At 42.1% G+C, this 22,541-nt stretch overlaps 1 protein-coding gene across 13 annotated transcripts in view; it reads right to left on the reverse strand.

The window, feature by feature from the left end:
* The window catches only part of Tenm4 (teneurin transmembrane protein 4), a 753,505-nt gene that overhangs the window by 560,332 nt on the left and 170,632 nt on the right, over positions 1-22,541 (reverse strand). For all 13 annotated transcript variants that reach the window (XM_071616542.1, XM_071616552.1, XM_071616550.1 and 10 more), the window contains exon 2: positions 11,382-11,437. The gene's annotated coding sequence lies outside the window, so the exon portion shown is untranslated. The remainder of the gene's footprint in view (positions 1-11,381; positions 11,438-22,541) is intronic.

The following is a 22,541-nucleotide window of genomic DNA, read 5'->3' on the forward strand; positions in this document are numbered from 1 at the left end:
CTAAAAGAAAGAAACCAGAATAAAGGCAACATCTTGTATGACTCCAGTTATATAAGATGTTCAGAATAGCCAAGTCCATAGAGAAAGTAGGTTAGTGGTAGCCAGAGCTGGGGGGAGCAAAGAATGGGGAGCAATTGCTAGTGAGGATGGAGTTTCTTTGGGGGGTGATGAAATGTTCTAAAATTAGATAGTGGTGATGGTTGCACAACTCTGTAATTATTCTACAAAACAGGGAATTGTATTCTTTAAAAGGGTGAATTTTATGGCATGTGAATTATATCTCAATAATGCTGCTATAAAAAATATGCAAGAAAGAGACTGTAGGGAATGTGGAAAAAAATGGAAACAGCTGACTTGCTAAAAGTAGTGAGACGGAAGGTGATTTTATTTCCTTTCCCGTTATTGTTGTATTAATGTTGTTTTGTGCGATAATAATGTGAACAGAGGAGAGGGGTAGAGAGAGCCCAGCATAGAAAATGGGCCCTAGCTTTTGAGTCCAGAGGCCTGAGTCTGTTCTTCCTTTCTCTGCTAGTTACTAGGTAGGTACTCTTAGGTATGTGACTCCACCTCCCTGTATCTCAGTTTCCTTTTTGCAGAAATGGGCATAACACCAACCTTCCAGAGCTGCTATGAGGATTGTATGTGGCCTTCCATACCCAGAGAAGATATGTAGCAGGTGCCCATATTGCTCATCCCCCTTCATCTTCATTTATTTATTCAAACAATTATGGAACATCTGTTGTATATGGGGGATAGAAATGAACCAAGATTTTTAAATATATTGGTGTTTAGAAAGGAAGACAGACACATAGATAACTAAAACAAGTTCATTGGGAAAGGTAACGGTGAAGATGTTTACAAATAGCTGGTTGGAAAAGCTACTTGCATAGACAAAATATATTTCTGAATTTGAGATGGGAGCTTATGGTGAAGGGGCCAGACCATGAAACAAAAACTGATAGAAGAAAGACAGAATCCAGAACCACAAATCCTTATGCTGACCCATGGCTGTTCAGTAGTGGAGTTCCATATGTATCCTCATGTGCAATTCTCAGAGGATGCTAGCAAGGAAAGGATGATCACCTTGCTTTACAACTCAGAAAAGTAGTCATGGAAGGGTCAAGAGAGTGTGTGGTTTGATAAAGCCAGCACATGGGGCCAAACCCCCTCCACTCAGCCGCCTCTTCTTCTGGAAAATTTTGGCTCTACCCATAAGAAAGGAAGATGGTACAGAAGTGAGGTGCCAGAAAATGAACAGTTCTCCCCAATTCATGGCTGGAAGGAGGTTATTAAGTGTGTAACTTGTTCCCCTTGGGTGTCCAGTGAGAAAGCAGATCAGACGGAACCCCTGGACCCATTTGGCCCTAGATTATCCAACAAGGATTTCATGTATTACTTAAGGAAGTATGTTCTGTGGATCACCAATGTCTAATAAATACTTCTCCAATGATCTCATGGTCAGTTTGTTGATTCTGCCCCCGGCGCTTTAGACCATGACATGAGAGCCCAAAAGTAACACATTACAGACCTGTGGGGCCCATGTCTGCTAGTTAAAGCGTACACACACACACACACACACACACACAACAAAGACAAGGGCCCAAATTGTGAGGTGGTAGGGACACTGATTTGTGTGTGTGTGTGTCCCAAAGCGTTTAGCTTAATATCTGGCACAGAACTAGGTCTTCAGTGGGTCCTCCTCAACAACAGCCTAACTAATCTTGGGTTTGATGGAACCTTCCCTTGGCAAAGGCAAGAGACCTTCTTTTACCTAAAATATCTCTCTGGGAGGAGAAGGATGACAGATCAGAACATAGGCATTCTGCCGACAGACCCTAGTGGGCGCCCCCCCCTAGAGATGCTGCCAAGCTTTTGGTAGTTGGCCAGCTGATCTGACCACAGTCTCATTTATCAAGAGCCATAACCAGACCATTATTTGGCTTCTGTGTTAGTCCCAGTGCACTGTTCCTGACAGTGAGCCTGTGATCCTAAAGCCTCCCTCATTGGAATATCTCCAGAATTGAATGAAACAGAACACTGTAGGCTCAGGGGCCAGGCTGTGCCCAGAACTCTGTAACCTCCCTGGGCAGGGAGAGCACTCTGCAGTGATTCACAATGACCTGACGGATTCACAAGAGGAGCTTGTAGGAATCCAAGCCAGGCAAAATTCAATAAGGAGATCCATCAAGATCACTCCCACCCCCAACAAACACACACATCACAAAGGTAGAGAAGAAAGCACACAAACTCAGGGACCCATAGACCAAAGATAAAGCTGTCTTTGTCTCTTAAAAGAAGCAAAGATGAGATATCCTCTCTGAGTCTCAGTTTCTTCTTCAGCTAAAATGGATGTAATGTATTGTTAGGGAGGCTACAGAAGCTACTCAGATGGACAGGTTTATCACAGGATTGTTGATGATTGACATGAGAATGTGATGACAAGAGAGCGTATGTTGAAAAGAAAAGAAGGAAAAAAAGAAATAAATCAAGGGGAAACAGCACTTAGTAGAGACAGAAGAAAACAAGCTAGTGCTCAAAATGGTCAGAGGGCATAATAAGGGAAAATATAAGAAAATCGCTTTTTCCAGTATACGCATCAGGGAAATTCTCTAAGGTCTACCAGCTGTTCGATCTTGAAAGCTCAATCATAACACTGAAGACCTATTATTACACCATTAATAAATGTCTCCTACAGATGTAGAGGGTAAAGTAGCAAATGGGTTCCTTATCACAAGTGAATTTCAGCTGATTGGTAACATTTATTTGGAGCCTTGCATTTGAAAATGTTCCAAGACCTCTTCTGGATGCGGAGGTAAACAGGCTGTTTCAATTGGCGGTATCTGCAGTGGGGAGGAGGGAAAGACCTGCAGCCTGTGGGCCATGTGAGATGGATGCTGTCATGTTACAGCCGGGTTCCCCCTTGGGGAGTCAGGCACTCACTCCTCCAATTTGGGGGCTGTTGCTGTTGGCTGCTGACCGCTCTCAATAGAGTCCCTCTCCAGGAATGACCCTTAGTCCAAGAGAGTTGTCACCTGGCGGCAGTGCACAGCTGTCACTGCAGTGGGCAGTAAAGCCAACTGCCCTTGACTTAGTATGGGGTTTGTGAAGGGTCATCCCAGCTCCAGTGATCCAGCGTGGCCAGCGGAAGTCCTTGTTGTGACTCTACTATAGCTCAACTCTTCCCTCCACCCAATCCTGCTTCCCTTGCCCCCTTATAGGTGTTGGTCCTAAGAGCGCATACTGATTAACTTTCTGCATGCAAATCTCTGTCCCAAAGTCTGGCCCTGGAGAACTCCACCTAATACATTATGTATTTACATTCTTGCACAAGCTATCCCCTCTCTGCCTAGCTAATAGCTTGTCATCTGTGCTTACTTACTCTTCAATGAAGACTCACCATTAGCCAATGAGATAAACACATAGTCCATTAGTCTTCTCTTTTTAACTTGGCAGCAAGGAAACTCAAAGTTCTTATCCTTCTTTCTCCTTTGCCTATGTCAGAGGTGAGGTTTTGCTTTAGACTTGGAGGCTCTCCAGTCTATAAAGGCTAGGTTGGCTCCATTCCTCTCATTTCAATCACTCCTCCTTTCCCCCTGTAACCCTAAGAGAGATAGTTAGCCTTTATCCACAGCTCACTTTTAGGAATCATTATAGAGCAAAGGTGTCAGCAGGATGAGAAGAAATACATGTTAATGACACTCACTGGCAAGATGCTTTCAACTCATGTGTAAGTATTGTAGACACGGTGACTCTTTGAGGGTATTGTCATTTCTTTTGGATAAAAGGTACAGAGAGGTTAAATGATTTTCTAAATAACACAGCAAACTCATTGCAGAATGTAGACCGGTAGCTAGGTTTCTTGGCAGACAGTTATACAGATTGCAGCCACAGTCAGAAACTGCTTCACTGGCCTCTGCTACTCTCTCAGAAATCAGTGCAGTATTTCTAGAGAACACTGGAACATCAGAATTAGTTCAAGGGTCTTCTCCCATCCTCTATTTTTACTGTTGTGGGGCCCTGTGGGATCTCGGTAGTGCTTGCATCCTGCATTGAGCACTGAAGAGCATCGTGGAATTCAGGAGATGATCTAACAATCCAATGCCCAAATCGCTGCTACAACCTGGACAAGTGGCCATCCTATTCCTGTTTAGAGCATTTCATTGATGGGGAGCTCACTACTCAGAAGGCTGCTTATCCCATTCTCCCCTCCCAAAACTAAAAAGGAAAACTGCCATTTAAAAGAAATGATAGGTGCAAACACATAGAAAGCACTCAGTGAATAAGATTTTTTTTTCTATTTCTGACAAATGCACAACAAGCAGACAGAATCAGCTATAGGGAATGTGTGCTTAGCTCTAGTCACTGACCCAGACATGTGCCTGGGGGACTACTCAGTCCTTACACAGCACCAAGATAGAGCTGGAGAAGTACAGAGGTTTGGAGTGTGGTCTTTTTAGCCAAACCATCTAGATTTGAGGTCTGTTCTACCATTTGTGTTAACCTAGAAAAATCAGTCATTCTGTTCCTCAATTTCCCAATCTGTAGGATGGAGAGAGAATAATGCTATCTAGTAGAGATTATTATCTAAATGTAGAGATTATCATCTAAATGCTTAAAATTCTGCCAGGTACATGGTAAATAATAAATGCCATTTTATCATCATTCCCATTTTATAGACCAAGAAACTGAGGCCAAGAGATTGAACCAATTCTCTAGGGTCAAATGGCTTAATGAGGAACAAAGCTTGGACATAAATCCTGGCCTGCCTGAGTGACAAGTGCATTACTTTCCTTTATATAACATCTCCTCTGCTATTCCTTTTGCCCGCCCCCCACCCCTCTCTCTCTCTTTTTCTTTCTTTCTAGACAGAGTGGGAGATGCCAGTGTATAATTCTGCCAGAGAAGCTGGCATTTCCTGCTCATTTGAGAAGACTGTTCTCAACAGCACAGCCGAGTGAGTCTGGGAGTCAAGTTCACATGCAGGTGATAAACCGTGGTGCTACCTGCTTGCTAAAGAGACACACAGAGGCTGAGAGAGCAAAGACCGATTCAGGTTCCCAGATCTGCCACTGCAACCAAATCCAGCTTTTGCTTTAATAGGGGGAGGGGTGGAATAGACAAGTCACCAACCTCCACATGAACAGTGACTTTGTGGCCCCAAGATGGACTGATAAGCACTTCTCAAAGATAATGCGACCATTGCTCTGTGCAGCAGTGGCTTCAAGGTTGGACCCTTGCAGATGGTACTACTTTAGGATGCAGCTAGTACAGGGCCATGCCTCTGTTGCACAAAGGAAGGCTTGAAGGGAGTAGTAAAATTCAAAATATTTAACAACTGATAGGCACAGGCAGTGACCAATCAGATCAGACACTGCAGTGAAAATGAACATCAGCTGCAAACAGCAGGGCCCTAGGGTGCATCCTGGCTGAACCTTTGCCTTGGCAGCAAGGAAGCCCAGTTTGCAAACAGAAGAGGAGCCACAGATTGGAGGGACAGGAGTCAACAGAGAATTGTCTGCTTATCTCATATGGAAGTCCCAGAGAGGATTCCCTAAACCCCCTGGGCTCTGCAGAGCATAGTTCAAAAGCCATTGGAGTACAGAAAAGAGTAAGTACCTTCCAGGTCCAACTTCAAGACCTAGCAACATCACCCGCCCTGGGTGCACAGGACTAGCCTCCAAAACAGCAAAGCCCTGATTCTACCTAAAGACATGCCTATGAGGCTCCAACTGATAGACTGTCAGAAAGTTACTCTGCTTACCTTTCCCTTTGGCAGCAGTGCTCATTTGCAGTCTCACAAGATAGGTGCTTGTGCTTATAGATGGTGGCACCAGCGCTCCTTACTGCGGTCCCCAGGATTCAGCATGTTGCCTGGAATCATGCAACATGAGCTCTGGCCTGTCAGAAATTCCATTGGAATCCTTGTTCTGTCTAGGTAGCCCCCAGAGCCACTCCTAGCCCCTCTCTTTCCCAGCTGGATCTACCTGTCTGCTGCTTTACTTTCACAGAAAGCATATGCTCCTGCTACCTTTTGGACAAAGTCACAAGGGGTCAATTATTTGTGGCATGGAAACTAGAGTACCATTTCTTAGGCTTGCATAAGATGAAGCTCCACATGATGAAACAAGTCATTGGTCCATGAGGTCCAGTGGGAAGGTACTAGAAGTAAAGGCCCTCCCCTGAGAGCAATGCACCAAGACTGTTCTTTCCCTTTCATTCAGTCTCACCCACCAATGAGTTTGCTGTGGTGGACTTGCCAAACCAAAAGTTACACCAGAGAATGCTGCTGAAATACTTCCCCACTGTTCACGGAACTCAAAAGATTGTGCCTCTTGACGTTGACCTTGCCCCCACTTGTATCTTACAAATCGAATCTACTACAGGGGAAAGACATCCCTTTCCCATTAGTTTTGTTAGTGGATTTTCATTCTGTTTTTCATATATGATTATGAATCTTCAGCCTTCACTAGCTTTATCTCTTCTCCATGGAAACCTCATACAGCTCAAGATTAGCAGGTCCTGCATTTGAGTGACAGCTTCACAGGAATTTACGGAAGGAGCCATGAGAATCAGCTGTGGCTATGAAGTACATGGGGACAACTGGGGAGACTAGTGCATCTGAACGACACAGGATATCTACTGAGCGCCAAATCTTATATCAGTTAGCCCAGATCCCCTCCCAGTCCTGCCACTTCAGCCAGCCATGCAACCTGGTAAAGTAACTCAAAAATCTTCCAACACCTTTTCTTTAGTATAAAATAATAGTATGTATCCTATAGGGTTGCTGTAAAAATTAAGCAAAATTATATAATTATGCATCACATAAGGATTTTTTTTTATCAGTGACAGACTACATATGACAGTGGTCACATAGAAAATGAAAAGTTATTACGGTCTACTGACGTAAATATTATCACATCACAGCATGATGCATTATCCATATATTTATGATGACGTTGGTATAGAAAAATCTATACTTCACGGCCAGTCATATAGAAGTGTAGCACATACAAGTACATAGAGCACATGATATTTTGTCATGATAATAAGCAATGAGGTTACTGGTTTATGTATTTATTATACTGTATTTTAACATGATTTTAGAATGTAATACTTACAAGAGATCAGTTTACCATAAAACAGCATGCTGTGTCATGCCAGCAGCAGCTTCATGCATCTCATGATTACTATGTCCCTTGATTGCATCAAGAGGCCACATAGAGTGATTGACTGAGACCACCTGGTTTGTGTAAATATATCTGATGATGTTCACAAAATGATGAAATTCCCTAACATTACAGTTCTCAGAATAGTTCTCAGAATCCCAAAGTTAAAACTAAACATAAAGCACTTAGCACTATGCCTAGCATGTAGTCAATAGTTCACTCATTATTAATATTGTTAACCATTCAAACATTTATTGATCAGTTGCTATAAACCATATACCTTGCTAGGAGCTGGATCTGCCAGTTTCTACCCTCAGGAACTGCATGGTCCAGTGGAAGAGAACCACAAAGAACCAACAATTAGAATGTAGTATGGTGAGTGCTTTGTTAATGATTATTTTTAAAAAGAACTCTCACTAATAAATGACCACTGTTTCTTGCTAGCCACTCTGTGTTACATGCTTTATTTAAATCAAAGTGTAAGCTTTCTAGTCCTAGAATCTGGGTTCAAATCCCAGCATTTTTACTAAATTATTATGTAATCTTGGACATGTTAACTAACTTCTTTGAAACTTAGTTATTGTGAAAAAGATAAAAGTTAGAAAAAAATATATACCTATCCCCAGAGTACCTTGCACATGCAGTTGCTTACTAAGTGTCTATTGATCAGAGTGTTTGAATGAGCATTTTTGAGCAGTGACTAAGAGCACATAGAAGGCAGATATTGGGTGGCTGCTTTCTCCCACCCCTGGAGAATCTTTCTAGGAAGTTTTGAAGTCAGGCAACAGGTTCACCTGGGGCATGTGACAGGATTGATGCCAGGTGGCTTTTCTGGTTTAGAGCCAATTCGAGCCAAAGACTGTAGCCACGATGACTTGAGAATGACCACTAGGGTGCAGTTGCTGACAAGAACCAAGCAGAATGTTCCAAACAGCGGGCTCTTCAGGACCAAGGTGGATAAAAGGCAGAAGGGTCTGGGGAGGAAGTACTTCCTGCTCCAACCAGGCTGGATGCTCTGGTTCTACCAGGCATCCCCAAGCCAGCATTTCCCCAAGACCACACTGTGGCCACGATGGCTTATGCTGACTCCAGACCAGGCCTTCACATCACATTTCTCTTTGCCCCAATTTCCTCATCTGTCTAATTGAGAGAGTAATCCTAATCCTGCCTTTAATGCAGGGTTGCTGAGAGAATCAAATATAAAAGAACCTTAAGAAATATACAGTACCACAAAATAATGCATTATCATTACTGTCATCATTACTACTACGATTACTGCTGTTGTGTATCAGTCTTTTCCCATGTGTGGTGGATTATCATTAATCAATCCTACAACCTATACCTAAGAAATGAAGAAACTGAGGCTGAAAGAGTCATGGCCCCCACTAATCCCTTTATTGCCTCTGTGAATTCAGGAAAGACACCTCATCTCCTAGGCAGCTGCAGCAGCTCTGAGACAGGTAATTTGGCAAGTAGAATGGTCTTAGGATGGTGGTGAATTTCCACTCACCCTTGACTAGACAGCAGTACACATGACACATCTTTAACAATAGGTTGCAATGACCGGAGCAAAATGTTGAGTCGATTGGTTCAATAAAGGCCAAACTAGGACTCAGATGAAGGCCTGCTTATTATACAAGTCATGAGCACCCCAGGGGGGCAATTGTCCGCTGACCACCCTGAGCCAGTGGCTTCTTTGTGGTGACCACAAACACTGACTGTCCTTTCTACACACTCAGCCACTTGCAGCTCTGTGTGGGGAGGAACAAGAATGATGCAGAAGAGCCGCACACCTCAGGGAGTGCTTTACCACTGCGAAGGAGCCCTGCGAATCACGATGCACCAGCCTCAGAGCTGAGCCAATGCAGAGAGAGGAACAGAACTGTACAGACCCAGACCTGTTTACACGAAGGAACATTCTTGTAGCGTGGCCTGATAAGTCTGTTGCTAAGCCTGCCTGGCTTCCTGTTGCAGAGCACCTGGCTCTCAGCTCAGGAAAGATAATCACTCTGGGAAATGGCTCTGTTCAGGAGACCTGGCAGATTGCTTGCAGTCTAGGGTGAAACCTGCCTTTCAACAGGACTTCACCTCTTCCCATGTCGGACAAGAGGAAACCGAACCCTTGAAGGAAAGGGTTTGCACACACACAGTCCTGCCGAGCATCTGTAGCCATAAGTGACCCTCAGGGAAAGGAAGGTGGCCCGGAACTCCCAGCTCAGTGTACCTCCTGCACAAAGACCTTAAAGTTCCCTGCTGGGACAATGAAAGACACAGGGCACTCCAGCAGCTATCATCTGTCAGTCCCAACACCAGCCCTGTCCCTATTGAGGTCCAGGCGAGGGCCAGGCAGAGAGATCACACAGCACTGGGGTGGGAGTGGGGGCTGTGGAGGGCAGGGAGGGGGGAGGGCTTTGGAGAGATGAAAACAAATAACGGGCATTGTTATCTGACCCCAAAGAAGATGGCCAGGGAGAACTGGATGATCCCAGCCAGAGTGAAAGAAGGGCCAGCCTCCCCTAGTCATGAAAGAGTTTAATGAGACTTATTTAAAGCCCATTTTGGGGTCCTGCTGAAAAATAATACTAGCAAGTTTTATTTTTTTTTCCCATAAGAATTGCTTCCTAGGGATCTCTCTCTCTCTCTCTCTCTCATACACACACACACACACACACACACACACACACACACACACACACTCACCCCATCCCGACAAACTCACACATTGCCCACAAATCCTGCCATCCTTTACATTCCCACACTCCAGGCATATCTACCTTAAGGATGCCACCATTCCCTGCACACACACAAACTGCAAAATAGAAAAAGCATGTCTAGTCCCGGAGGTTAGTCCTGCACCCTTTGAAATTCCAGACTTTGAGGCAATCCAAGAACTTCCTCCACAAGGAGTTGTCCTCCACATAAACAAACAGCACAGCCTCTGATCCCTATCATTCTCCACGCTGCGCCTGAGGCAAGGCAGCTCCACAAAGGCAGAAGCTACTAGCTTTCTTTAGTCCAGGATCATTAAGCTTTGGTGGGAAGCAGCAGCCTTCGGCAGGGTCACCGCACAAGAAGGGGGCTGTATCCTCCCCGACCTTGCCAGATTCTCTCTGATATGCTAAGTCCCTGTCACTTGGAGGAGGCAACCCTGGCCCTGGGCAGATTTCCCTCTGGTTACCAGCTCACCCAGAGCCGATGGCTGCTTTTATTGCCAGGGAGGAAAAGCATTGCTTCTGCAACTATCAGCTAGACACGGGAAAGAACTACTTGCAGAAAATTATTCCCACATCAACTTGGGCTCCATCCAAGAGCCTATCTCCCCAACCTCATCCCTGCTGCCGAGGGTTAGGGCACAGCAATACCCACACACATGCTAAAACTGTCAGGGGGTACCTTTTGCTGGGATTAGAAACCAACCTTGAAGTTAGCAAGGATCTGGAGTCCAGCTCTGAGTCCTACTCCCTGGATAGCCTTGGCCAACCTGAGCCACGGGTCTCTCCTCTGTGGATGGAAGTCACAACTTCTTTCTATCTTACATAGTTTTGTGAAGGTCACAAAGCACTCCACCAACTACAAACTCCAAAGCAGATATGACAAATTCTCGTGATGAGAAACTATCAAGGAAAGGAGGAGCTCATCCATTGGGCCGTGAGCTCCTCAAGGGCAAAATCTATGCTGTATTTAGCTTGTCATCTTTAGTACCTGGCACAGAGACTAGCACCAAATTTTCTGTAGTAAAACAGTTGGGAAGAAGGCAGGCAAAATGAAGGCAACCTTGCGTGAAGTTGTGTACTGAAGGTCACAGAGCGGGTCATTGTGGGGCTGAGGTCAATACCCTCTAACCCCTTGGATCAGTGCTACATTCATCAAACACTCAGGTCTATTGCAGGGACAGTCAGTGAGTGTCACACCAGCCACAGTGCAGGCCAGAATCTAATGGGTCTACCATTCTCAGGAAAAGTCCCATTACAGGTCAGGCAGTGCCTAGGAGGTCTTCACAAACTCGACTTGAACATTCATTCCAACTCCACGAAGGGAACAACCAGAAACAAGTGCACACGATGTTGCAAAGGCCTCAAACCAGCTCATCTTATTCCTTATTTGAATTGTGCAAAATAGAAAAGTCACAAAACAGGAGCCACTGGGTCTGGCGGAGGTTAGGTCATAGAGCCTAGAAACATATTTTGTTTCAGACTGTCTTTTATCATCACTTACCTACTGACCAAGCGTCTGAGAGATCACCAGCCCTCTCTGATTCTCAAAATTTCCATCTGCAAAACAAGAAGACAATCACAATTAATCCCTTGAGTCCTCTGGACTAAAATGCATCACTGGTTTTATACCTAATGTTGGCTACCAACTCTCCATGATCCCATGGAGCAGAGGAAATTGCCAATGGTCACGGGTTGCAAGGGAACTATTCAGAAAATGAAGTGTGATCATAAAAAATTAAGCATGGTAATTAATAGTTATGTTGCAAGCCCAGATGCCAATGGTGCCCAACTCCCAGGACAGAAAATTCAGCCTTCCCATCATTTGGGCACTTATGTTTATTTTTCATAGATGTTAATCTGTGAAAGGCTACTAAGAAACAAGAAGAAATAGAGCAAAGAAAAGGGCTGCAACCTCAACATACTTCCTTCCAACATTCTGGGATACTTTTCCAAACTTATTTTCTTTTATACATGGAGTTCAGCTCTTTTCAGAGCAGGGGCTATACAAATCCATACAATTTAAAAGTACTCAGTGCCCAGCAGATTGTGATTCTCCCTCTCTGGCTCCTGGTGTTAGAGCAGGACTGTTGCCTTGGTTGCTTTATTTCGTTCTCTCAGCTTGGTCAGTTTCCCCAAGCTCTTTGGGTCTGAGGTGTGATCTCTGCCCTCACTGGCTACACCTGAGCCTGGCGGAGTGAAGAGCAAGCGACCTCAGCCCTTGGACTGTCCTTCCCCAGTTGGGATCTGCTACCTCATCTGGAAAATAAGAAAACTGACCAGCCTATCACAGATATTATTTTAACTTAAAAAAAAAAAAAAAAAAGAGAGACTACGGAAAGAAAAGGAAACTCATACATTTGAGTCCCTACTAAGTGACAGCTATTGAGCTGATAATATCTGCAGACATTATCTCATGATCCTCATAAACACCCTGGGAGATTTTTACAGCTGAGAAAACTGTAGCTCAATAAGGCTTAGTGATCCATCCAAGGCTTGATGCAGTAATTTGGGCACCGACATCACATTTTTTACCATATCCATGGGTTGCCTCTACTATCATTAACTTTTCCAAAGCAATTCACGTATTCTTGTTTAACTTTATTTTTAAGGGATTTTATTATTTTTAAAAATTTCTACAGCTCCTTTCTTGTGCCCCTCACCACCCGTGCCTAGTGAAAGGTAGTCTTGCAACTGAAAATGGATTCTGTAGATACAAAGGGGATGCTAACAACTCAGTTTATGCTTATAACCATTCTACATACAAATATCCATGAAGTCACAGGTTTGAGGTGCTGTTTATATACCTTTTTCTAATTCTTCTTATAATAGATAACTCTTGACATTTAAAATGCTCATCCACTTTGCCCACCGCCCCCCTCAATGCCCCCATTACATTTTGGGGGGGAGGCTGGTGTAAGTTCCCTCACTTTACTGTGACCTCAGAACCTCATTTTGTCATATTTTAAAACGAAACAACAAAAACACCTTACGATATGTCCAAAGACACACAGCTCCTTACAGAAGGAACCAGGACTTGCCTTGTTAACCCAGCGCTCATGCCAGTCCTCAAATTCCAAATTTGCATTTCTTTCGTATCTGACCACTAATTAAGTTTTATTTCCAAATCAAGGCAGGGTCATCCAGTTCTGTTACACTGTCAGCTTCTCCAAAAAGGGACTAGATTGTATCAGTACTTATTTAAGATCCCACAAAGGGCCCTTGGGTAAGAAGCTGCATAATTTCTAAAACCAAGTTTAGAAAAATGTGAACTGAAAGTGATTCTTTGTTCAAAGATCCAAGATAGTAACCAAGGAAATGGAAAGGGCTGGTAATCTAACACCCAGGAATGCCACCACCACTGCAAATGAGGATGAAATCCCAACTGTCAAGGGATGAGCAAAAGAGTGGCAAAGTGATTGTGCTGGACACTGATCGAAGCTGTGGTGGAGTAAGCTTTGGGCAGCTCTAAACTTCCACTTCCTGTCATCTGGTTTAAAATTAATTGACATGAATATTTTATGACCAGCAAGAAAACAGGCTGAAAGGTCTATAGAAATGGCCTAGACCTTCATCATAAAGTTTCTTATTTCTACATGGAAGAGGAGATCCAAGCTGGGCAGAAACAGGAAAACAAACAACTCTGATTATCCCTTCCCAAGCCAAGGACACCTTGTCCATGAAGCCTTCTCTCACAAATCTGAGCTAGAACTAGTCATTCACTTATGACTGTCTCTGTTACATTGCAGTTATGTATCGTTTTCTCTTTTTAAACTATTATTTTTTTCTATTTATCCAAATATACTAAATACAGTTAAATCTCACTGACCACTAGCAATACCTTTTATATATATATTTTCTCCTAAATCTTTTTGTAAGAAGACACATGGACATTCACACAAGTCACATTCACATTCAGATACTCTACAAAATAGGATCATATTAAACAAACTCATTATAATAACTCTTTTTTTTCCAGCACTGAGGATTGAAGTCAGGGTCTCATGTATGCTAGGTAAGCACTCTAGCACCACTGAGATACATTCCCAGCTGTTTTATTTTATTTTGATATAAGGTCTCTCTGAGTTGCCAAGGCTGGCTTTGAACTTGTGATCTTCCTGCCTTACCCTCTTGAGTTGCTGGAATTATAGACTTGTGCCATTGAGTCTCACATAATCTATTTTTTCACCTAGTGAAATAGCATACTTAAAAATGGTTATATAGCCAGGCTCAGTTGCGCATGCCTGTAATCCCAGAGGCTCTGGAGCTGAGGCAGGAGTATGGCAAGTTCAAAGCCATCCTCAGCAAAAGTGAGGCACTAAGCAATTCATTGAGACCCTGTCTAAGGAAAGATCACAATGAACACATCTGAATAAGAAGATAATTAGAACCTATTTTGAAAAATCTATACAACAATAAAATAGAAAATATCAAAGACATCAACAAATTTCTAGAGACATATGACCTACCCAAACTGAAAGACCTACCCAATTTAAACAGATCAATTTCAAGTAATAAAATAGAAAATGCCATAAAAATCCTACTAACCAAGAAAAGCCCAGGACCCAATGGATTCTCAACCAATTTCTATAAGACCTATAGAAGAATTAACACAAATACTCCTCAAGGTATTCCATGAAATAGTTGAGGAGGAAACACTTCCAAATTCATTCTATGAGGCTAATATCACCCTGATATCAAAACCAGACAAAGGCACATAAAGGAAAGAAAACTTCAGAATCCCTGATGAACATAGATGCAAAAATTCTCATTACAATTCTGGCAAATCACATACAAAAACATACTGAAAAGATAGTGCACCACAATCAAGTGGAGTTCATTCCAGTAATGCAGGGTTGGTTCAACATATGGATCAATAAACACAATTCATCTTATCAATAGACTTAAAAACAAGAACCATATGATCATCTCAATAGATGCAGAAAAAGCATTTTTAAAAAAACCGCACCTCTTCATGTTCAAAACACTAGAAAAACTAGGGATAGTAGGAACATACACCTCAACATCATAAAAGCTATATATGCTAAATCCAAGGCCAGCATAATTCTAAACAGAGAAAAATTGAAAGCATTCTCTCTAAAAACTGGAACAAGACAAGGATGTCCTCTTTCACCACTTTTATTCAACATCGTCCTTGAAACTCTAACCAGAGCAATTAGAAGAAAGAAATTAAAGGGATACAAATATGTAAAGAAAAATTCAAACTATCACTATTTGCCAATGACATGATTCTATATTTAGAAGATCCAAAAAATTCCACTAGAAAACTTCTAAAACTAATAAATGAATTTAGTAAAGTAGCAGGATATAAAATCAATACCCATAAATCAAATACAATTCTATACATCAGTGATGAATCCACTGAAAGAGAAATTAGGAAACTACCCCATTCACAATAGCCTCGGAGGGGGTGGGGGGGACTTGGGAATCAATGTAACAAATCTAACAGAAGAAGTGAAAGTCCTCTACAATGAAAACTACAAAACTAAAGAAAGAAATTGGAAAAAACCTTACAAGATGAAAGAACCTCCCGTGCTCCTAGATAGGCAGAATTAGTATTGTCAAAATGGGCATACTACCAAAAGCATTATACAGATTTAACACAATCCCACTAAAATCCCAATGACATTCTTCATACAACTAGAAAAAGCAATCATGAAATTCATTTATACAATAAGAGAACCAGAATAAGCCTTCCTTAGCAAGAAAAATGAAGCAGGAGGCACCACAATACCAGAATTTAAATTATACTACAGAGCTATAGTAACAAAAACAGCATGGTATTGGTATCAAAACAGACATGTAGACCAATGGTACAGAATGAAAGACACAGAAACAAATCCACACAATTATAGTTATCTCATACTAGACAAAGATGCCAAAAACACTCACTGGAGAAAAGATAGCCTATTCAACAAATGGTGCTGAGAAAAATGGAAAGCCACATGTAACAAAATGAAATTAAACCTCTATCTCTAACCCTGCATGAAACTCAACTCAAAGTGGATCAAAGACTTAAGCACTATAACAGAGACCCTGTGCCTACTAGAAGAAAAAGTAGACCCAAATCTTCACCCTGTTAGCTTAGGTTCTGATTTCCTTAACAAGACCCTTAAAACACAAGAAGTAAAATAAAGAATCAATAAATGGGATGGATTCAAACTAAACAGCTTCTTCTGAGCAAAAGAAACAATAATGTGAAAAGAGAGCTACAGAATGGGAGAAAATCTTTACTACATGCACTTCAGATAAAGTATTAATCTCTAGGATATATAAAGAACTCAAAAACTTTAACACCAAATAATAATAATAATAAATAAATAATCCAGTCAATAAATGGGCTAAGGAACTGAACAGACACTTCTCAGAAGAAGATATGTAATCAACCAACAAATATATGAAAAAATGTTCAACATATCTAGCAATTAGAGAAATGAAATTCAAAACTACTCTGAGATTTCATCTCACTCCAGTCAGAATAGCAATTATCAAGAATACAGGCAACAATAAAGTTGGCGAGGATGTAGGGAAAAAGGTACACTCATATGTTGTTGGTGGGACTGCAAATTGGTACAATCACTATGAAAAGCAGTATGGAGATTCCTCAGAAAACTTGGAATGGAACCACCATTTGACTCAGCTATCCCACTCCTTGATTTATACTCAAAGGACTTAAAATCAGCATACTATAGTGATGCAGCCACATCAATGTTTATAGCAACTCAATTCACAATAGCTAAACTATGGAACCAACCTAGGTACCCTTCAATAGATGAATGGATGAAGAAAATGTGATCTGTGTAGGTGATGAAATATTTCTCAGCTTTAAAGAAGAATGAAATTATGGTGTTTGCTGGTAAATGGATAGAGTTAGAGAATATCATTCTAAGCTAAATAAGCTAACGCCAGATGTTTTCCCTGATATGAGATTACTAATTCACAACAATGAGCGAGGGAAAAATAGAGATGCTTTATATTAGGTAGAGGGGACTGAAGGTAGAGGAGGGAATATGGGGATAGGAAGGATAGTAGAAAGAAACAGACATTATTACCTTATATACGTATATAACTACATGACCGATGTGATTCTATATATATAATCAGAAAAATGAGAAATTATATCCCATTTATGTATGATATATCAAAGTGCATAAATGCAGTCTACTGTCATGTATATCCAAAACAAAAAAAAATTTAAAAATCAAGCTAAGAGCTTGGTGACATTTTGAAGTTTTCATGAAAATCATTTTTTCTTTAATTACTAAAAATTGTATTACATTTATAAAAACAAACAAAAAATAAATAAATAAATAAATAAAGTGCAAAATAAGGCTGGGGATGTGGCTCAGTGGTTGAGTGACCCTGAGTTCAATCCCCAGTACCAAAAAAATGGATATATAGATATATAAATAACCTCCTACTTACAGATGTAGAGATTGTTTCCAAATTTTTTCATAGTGTAAATACTTTGATACTTTGTACACATTTCTTGCAAGGTTGTTTGAATATGTACTTAAACTATATTGCTTAACATTTTGAACAATTTATAACTACCCTCCCCTGCAAAAACAAACAAACAAACAAAAAACTACACCACATTTAATTTCTACCAGCAATATATGTGAATGCCAATTCTGGTTTTCATCAATATTAGGCATTAGCATGCTTTTCTAAAAAAAAAATCCTCTATCAATGTGATAGGTAAATGGTGCTTTGATATTTTAATCTGCCTCTCTTAAATGTAGTTAAACATCTTTTTCTACATGTCTTGGCAACTGCACTTCTGTTGGGAATTTCAAGTTTTTTATCCTTAATCCATTTCTACATACAATGTTAGTCTCTTGTTGGTACAAAAGAATTCATCATTTGTCTTTTGCTTGTTGTTATAGTTGTTATTATTGTTGTTATTTTAACCTTCTTCCAGCATGTTCAGTCACAGGAAGGGCACCACTGTCTTTTAATTACTTTCACTAGAAACCTGAGCTCCTGTCTTGACATGTCCCTGCATGTCACTACCACAACCAAGCACTAAGTCCTAACAGCTGTACCTCCAAAGACACCTTAGATCGCTGTATTTTTTCTTCCTCTCCAGCTCCATTACCCTCATGCAAGCAAGCCATCACTATCTCTCACCTGGACTTGGGCAGTCCCCGTCTACCTGGTCTCCCTAATTCTCCACTCTAATTCTCTCACCATCAAAGTCAGAGGGATTTTTTATATATATAAATGCAAGTTGGATTATCTCCCCTGCCAAAAATCCTTTGAAAGCTTCCTAATCCAATAAAGATAAAGTGTGACCTTGTGCCTTACAAGGCTGCTTCTAGAACCTGGGTTCTGTACTTCCTGGGTTGCTAATCCATTCATCCCACCTTAGTCTCTAAGCTTGAGCTATACTGGATTCCTTTCAGGTCTTCAAATGGGTCACAGCCTTCCCTAGCGCCATTCCCTTCTGTCCTAAAGGTCGTATGCTCTGCTCTTTGCCTGCTAACCCAAGTCCATTCTTCAGGACTGTCTGCTTAAACACCATCACCCCAGAGAAACCCCAAACTCCCGGACTAACTAAGTTCCCCTAACTATGTACAGGTCTTTTCTTTGCAGGACACACACTGTGATGGAGTGCTGCTTGGTGTGGTTCATTTAATATGTGGCAGACTGAAAGGTCCATGAGGACAGAGACAGGTCTCCCTGGTCCAGCATTCTCTCCTTAGAGCTTGGCATGGTACCTAGCACATTTGCCAAGCACTCAACAAATGCTCACTGAATTGCTTTCTTTCTCAAAGGAAAAACAAAAGGTAAACAACCGATCTATTCTAAGGACCAAGCAATCAACTCTAAGTTTTAGTAAGAAATTAATGTGGGTCTTTATTCAGAAAGCATATGAGGTGACAAATCAGACCTGTTCTTCATATGCCAGGCTCTGACCTAATCACGAATGACTGTCATATCTCCTTCCAGGAACAAAATTCAAATCCCTGGCTTTGGCAACCACAAGCTCACCAGAGTTGAGGCATTTCAAAAGTGAGGTCCATGCCTTTGTCCTTTCTGTAGCTCCCTCCTCTATCCACCCTGTTTTATCCATCTTCAACAAGTGTCTCTTCAGTGAATTTACTTTAAATCAAGTTATATAGTAATTACATCAAATCCACCAGCTTCTCTCCTAACATTTAAAAATAAAAAATAAATTTGCATTTCTAGCATTATTGCTTTGATGATTTTGCCTTCTATAGATCATATGTATATTTATGAATATTTTCTCTTAGGTTATTTTGCTGAATTGAAAGGAAGAAAAGTGGATTATATGTCAGAGAGGCTCAGCGCTTCACCAGCTGCCTCTTTGCCCTGCCCCAAAGTGAAATCTGTCCTCAACATTGCATTCAGTCACTGAATTTAGTGAAACTAAATTGCTTGTATTTTTTTTTTAACCCTGGATGTCTGCCTCCACTTAGGTCCTCACTCCCCCTGCTCCCTTTCTTAGAGGGTCTCTGGGATGGAAGGCAAAGAGCAAGTTGTGCTGTAGATACACCATTTCTTTACCTTTATCTGGTCTCACAGGGCACGAACTGGGGCTGAGGCTTCCACTGGCTTACCCATTGTATGCAATGGTTGACCTGAGTGGGTCAACACCTGCAAGGGCAGGGCTCTGGGACTCAATAAAGCAGGGAAGGAGAGAGTATAAGCTAGTCTCCTTTCTGGAAGTCTCTGCTCCCTCTGCTCAAGAGGTTCTGGAAAACCTGAGGCTCAGAGATGCTTCTTGAGCTCTATATATCTGCTCTTCAGGTGCAGTAGCTGATTTCAGCTGATTATATATTTCTTGATATAAGTGAAGCTGGTCATATTGCCACCATATGTCTGAGTAAGGATGGGTGCTTCCCAAGGACCATGGTCTATAATTTCCAACATCTTCATTGCTTGTACTTTTGTACTTGTTTTTTTTTTTTTTTTTTAATCCTGGATGTCTGCTGCCAGTTAGGTCCTCAAACCATGTCCATTTTAGCTTTCTTCTGGGTATTTCAGAGTCAAAGATATTGTTCTTCTTTCTCCCTCTTCATTAGATTTCATTTTTGTGTATGTGATCAGAATGGTATGAAACAATTTAAGATGAGAAAATTGTACTCTAGCCACAAGACCTCAGCCCCTAACAAGCCAGCATGGCGTGGGTGAAATCCTGATGCATTAACTGCCCTTCTCGGGCCAGCCACGCCTTCTCTGGGTGCCCTTCATGCTCCCAGCTGGGATACTCTGCATCAAGTTGCTTTCAGACAGAGATAGTTTCTGTGCTGTTCAGCAGAGAAAATGGTTTTCATTATGTGCATGGAAAATATAGAAATTCTAATAATGATCCAAGATACTACATGATATTGTCACCTCTTTTCAAACAAGCCATAGAACCATGTGAGGGAGTCTTTCTAATTTTAACAAACCAACCATGTGAGCTCTTCTTTTTTTTTTTTAAGTTGTAGTTGGACAAAATACGTTTATTTTATTTATTTATTTTATGTGGCGCTGAGGATCGAACCCAGGGCCTTGCACATGCTAGGTGAGCTCTCTACCGCTGAGCCACAATCCCAGCCCCATGTGAGCTCTTCTTGAAGGATCAACTTCTCCACCCAGCAACTTCATGTTCACCCTTCTATTCAACACTTAACTGTTTATTCTGTGTCAGACCCAGACCAGAGCTGGTGTCTAGAAAGCAGAAAGGACACCAGCCTAATCCATGTTCAAAATCTGGTTATAACTCAAGTTGAGTCACGGGACACTGAGAAAGTTTCTTACTCCCTCTGAGCCTTAGCTTCCTTCTCTGTAAACCAGGGATACTTACTCCAGTCTTACAGGGATACTATGGGAATTATATGGAACAGCATTTCTCAAACATCTAGATGGGTCCTACAGAGCAGTCCTGAAGAACACTCCCTGCTTTTACATTTCTACTACTAAGCATGGTCCACAAGACGTGCTCCTGCACTAAAGGACACAAACTGATAGAATGGGAGAGCCTGTGACCTACAGTGAGATCCACCAATGAAGGTTCAGTTCTAATGGGGTGAGAACAGGCAGGTCAGTCTTCCTGTAAGACTTAGGAGCATAGTCTTTGCACAACAGAAAGGTCCACGGCACTGGGCGTGAGATGCAGACCCATTCTGAGAAGGGCCTGCTGAAGAGGGGGAGGTGGAATGCAGGCATGGGTGCCAGGCTCTGATAATGGGATTGTCCCTTTAGGGGTTTTAAGTTGGGCACATACAGGGCCAGATTTGTCGTTCAGATCATCACTGGCTGCAGCGAGAAACGGGGCTGAAGCAGAGAACCACAGAGCCATGGCTGATCCAGACCCAAGGAAAGGGTCCCTGATTTTGCTCCTGGGGTCACTAATTTCCCCTCCCTCTCCAGCTCCTCAGCAGCATAACTGCAGTGGCCCAGTTAGCAGAGGCTGTGGGCCTGGCTTCATTGGCAATGCCTTGAAGAGTAATTTCAGGCATCAACTGTAAAACCCTCCATGCAGCCTGTTCTTTTCTGACCCAGTTGGTGCAGGGCAACCTCCACAGCAGGCCTAGAGCCATGGGCAGGCTGGTTGAGTTGGTGCTTCAGCCTTTACCAGTTAAATTAATTCAATATATTTGGCACATTTTTTTCTTTTTGTCACGGACCCTGTGTTTATTTTTAAGGGTATTAGTAGACTGAAACAGATAAGGTCATGGGCCCAAGAGGTTTATAGTGAAGGATATTTGGCTGTCCTGTAACCTAAAACTGAGGGCTGGGGTGTGTTCAAGAAGGGCCAAGTGACAGTTATGTGAAAACAAAAGTAGCACAAGGAAAGCTTCATGGTAGAAGTGGCTCTTGCCTGGACCCTGGAGACTAAGAAGGCACCAGAGAGCCATAGATGGCAAAGGGCACTCCAAGCTGAGAGCAGCTGTGTGTGGAGAAAGTGGAGCTGCCCGCTGTGGCTGGATCACAAGGGATGGATGAAGAGGTGATAGGGGACAAAGTCATGCCAAGAGGGGCCTGATGTCACTCACTACTTTCTTCCTTAATGCACAAGAGCCATGGTCATTTAAGAGCAAAGCAGTAACTTTTATTAAGTGCTTACTACGTACCTGGTAATGTGCATGACATCATCTCTACCTGAACTCACTTTATTTAAATTTGGCTCACCATTTCCATCTGACAACTGAAAAAAACTAAGGCTCAGAGAGGTTCTACGGCCTACTGGGGCCATAGGGGCAAGAATGGAGCCCAAACATTTGAATCCCAGTTCAAGGATCCCACTCTGTACAATACCATCTCCCCCAGCTGGGGACATAGTTAGAAGTTTCATTCCAACAACCAAGCACAGACTCCTTACCCCCGTCATCTGTGTCATGGAGTCACATTTTATTTCCCAAGGAGCCACATATGCCTCTTTGTAACAATATCTTAAGTAATTCCTAAGGATATATATTTGATTGAAATCAACCATCACTGGTGACTGCCTGTGGGCACTGGCAATTATAATGTACAAGGCACCTCCACTCCAGGTTTGTGGCAATCATCACAGCAACCCTATAAAGCAGGTTTCACTTCCCCAGGTTTATAGTTGAGGACATGAAGCTTGGAGAGGCAATGTGACTTGCCTCTAGGAACAAGAAGCAGGGGCCTGGCACTCAGACCC

This window comes from Marmota flaviventris, chromosome 9 (assembly GCF_047511675.1).
Source record: "Marmota flaviventris isolate mMarFla1 chromosome 9, mMarFla1.hap1, whole genome shotgun sequence".
In the NCBI taxonomy this organism is placed as follows: Eukaryota; Metazoa; Chordata; class Mammalia; order Rodentia; family Sciuridae; genus Marmota; species Marmota flaviventris.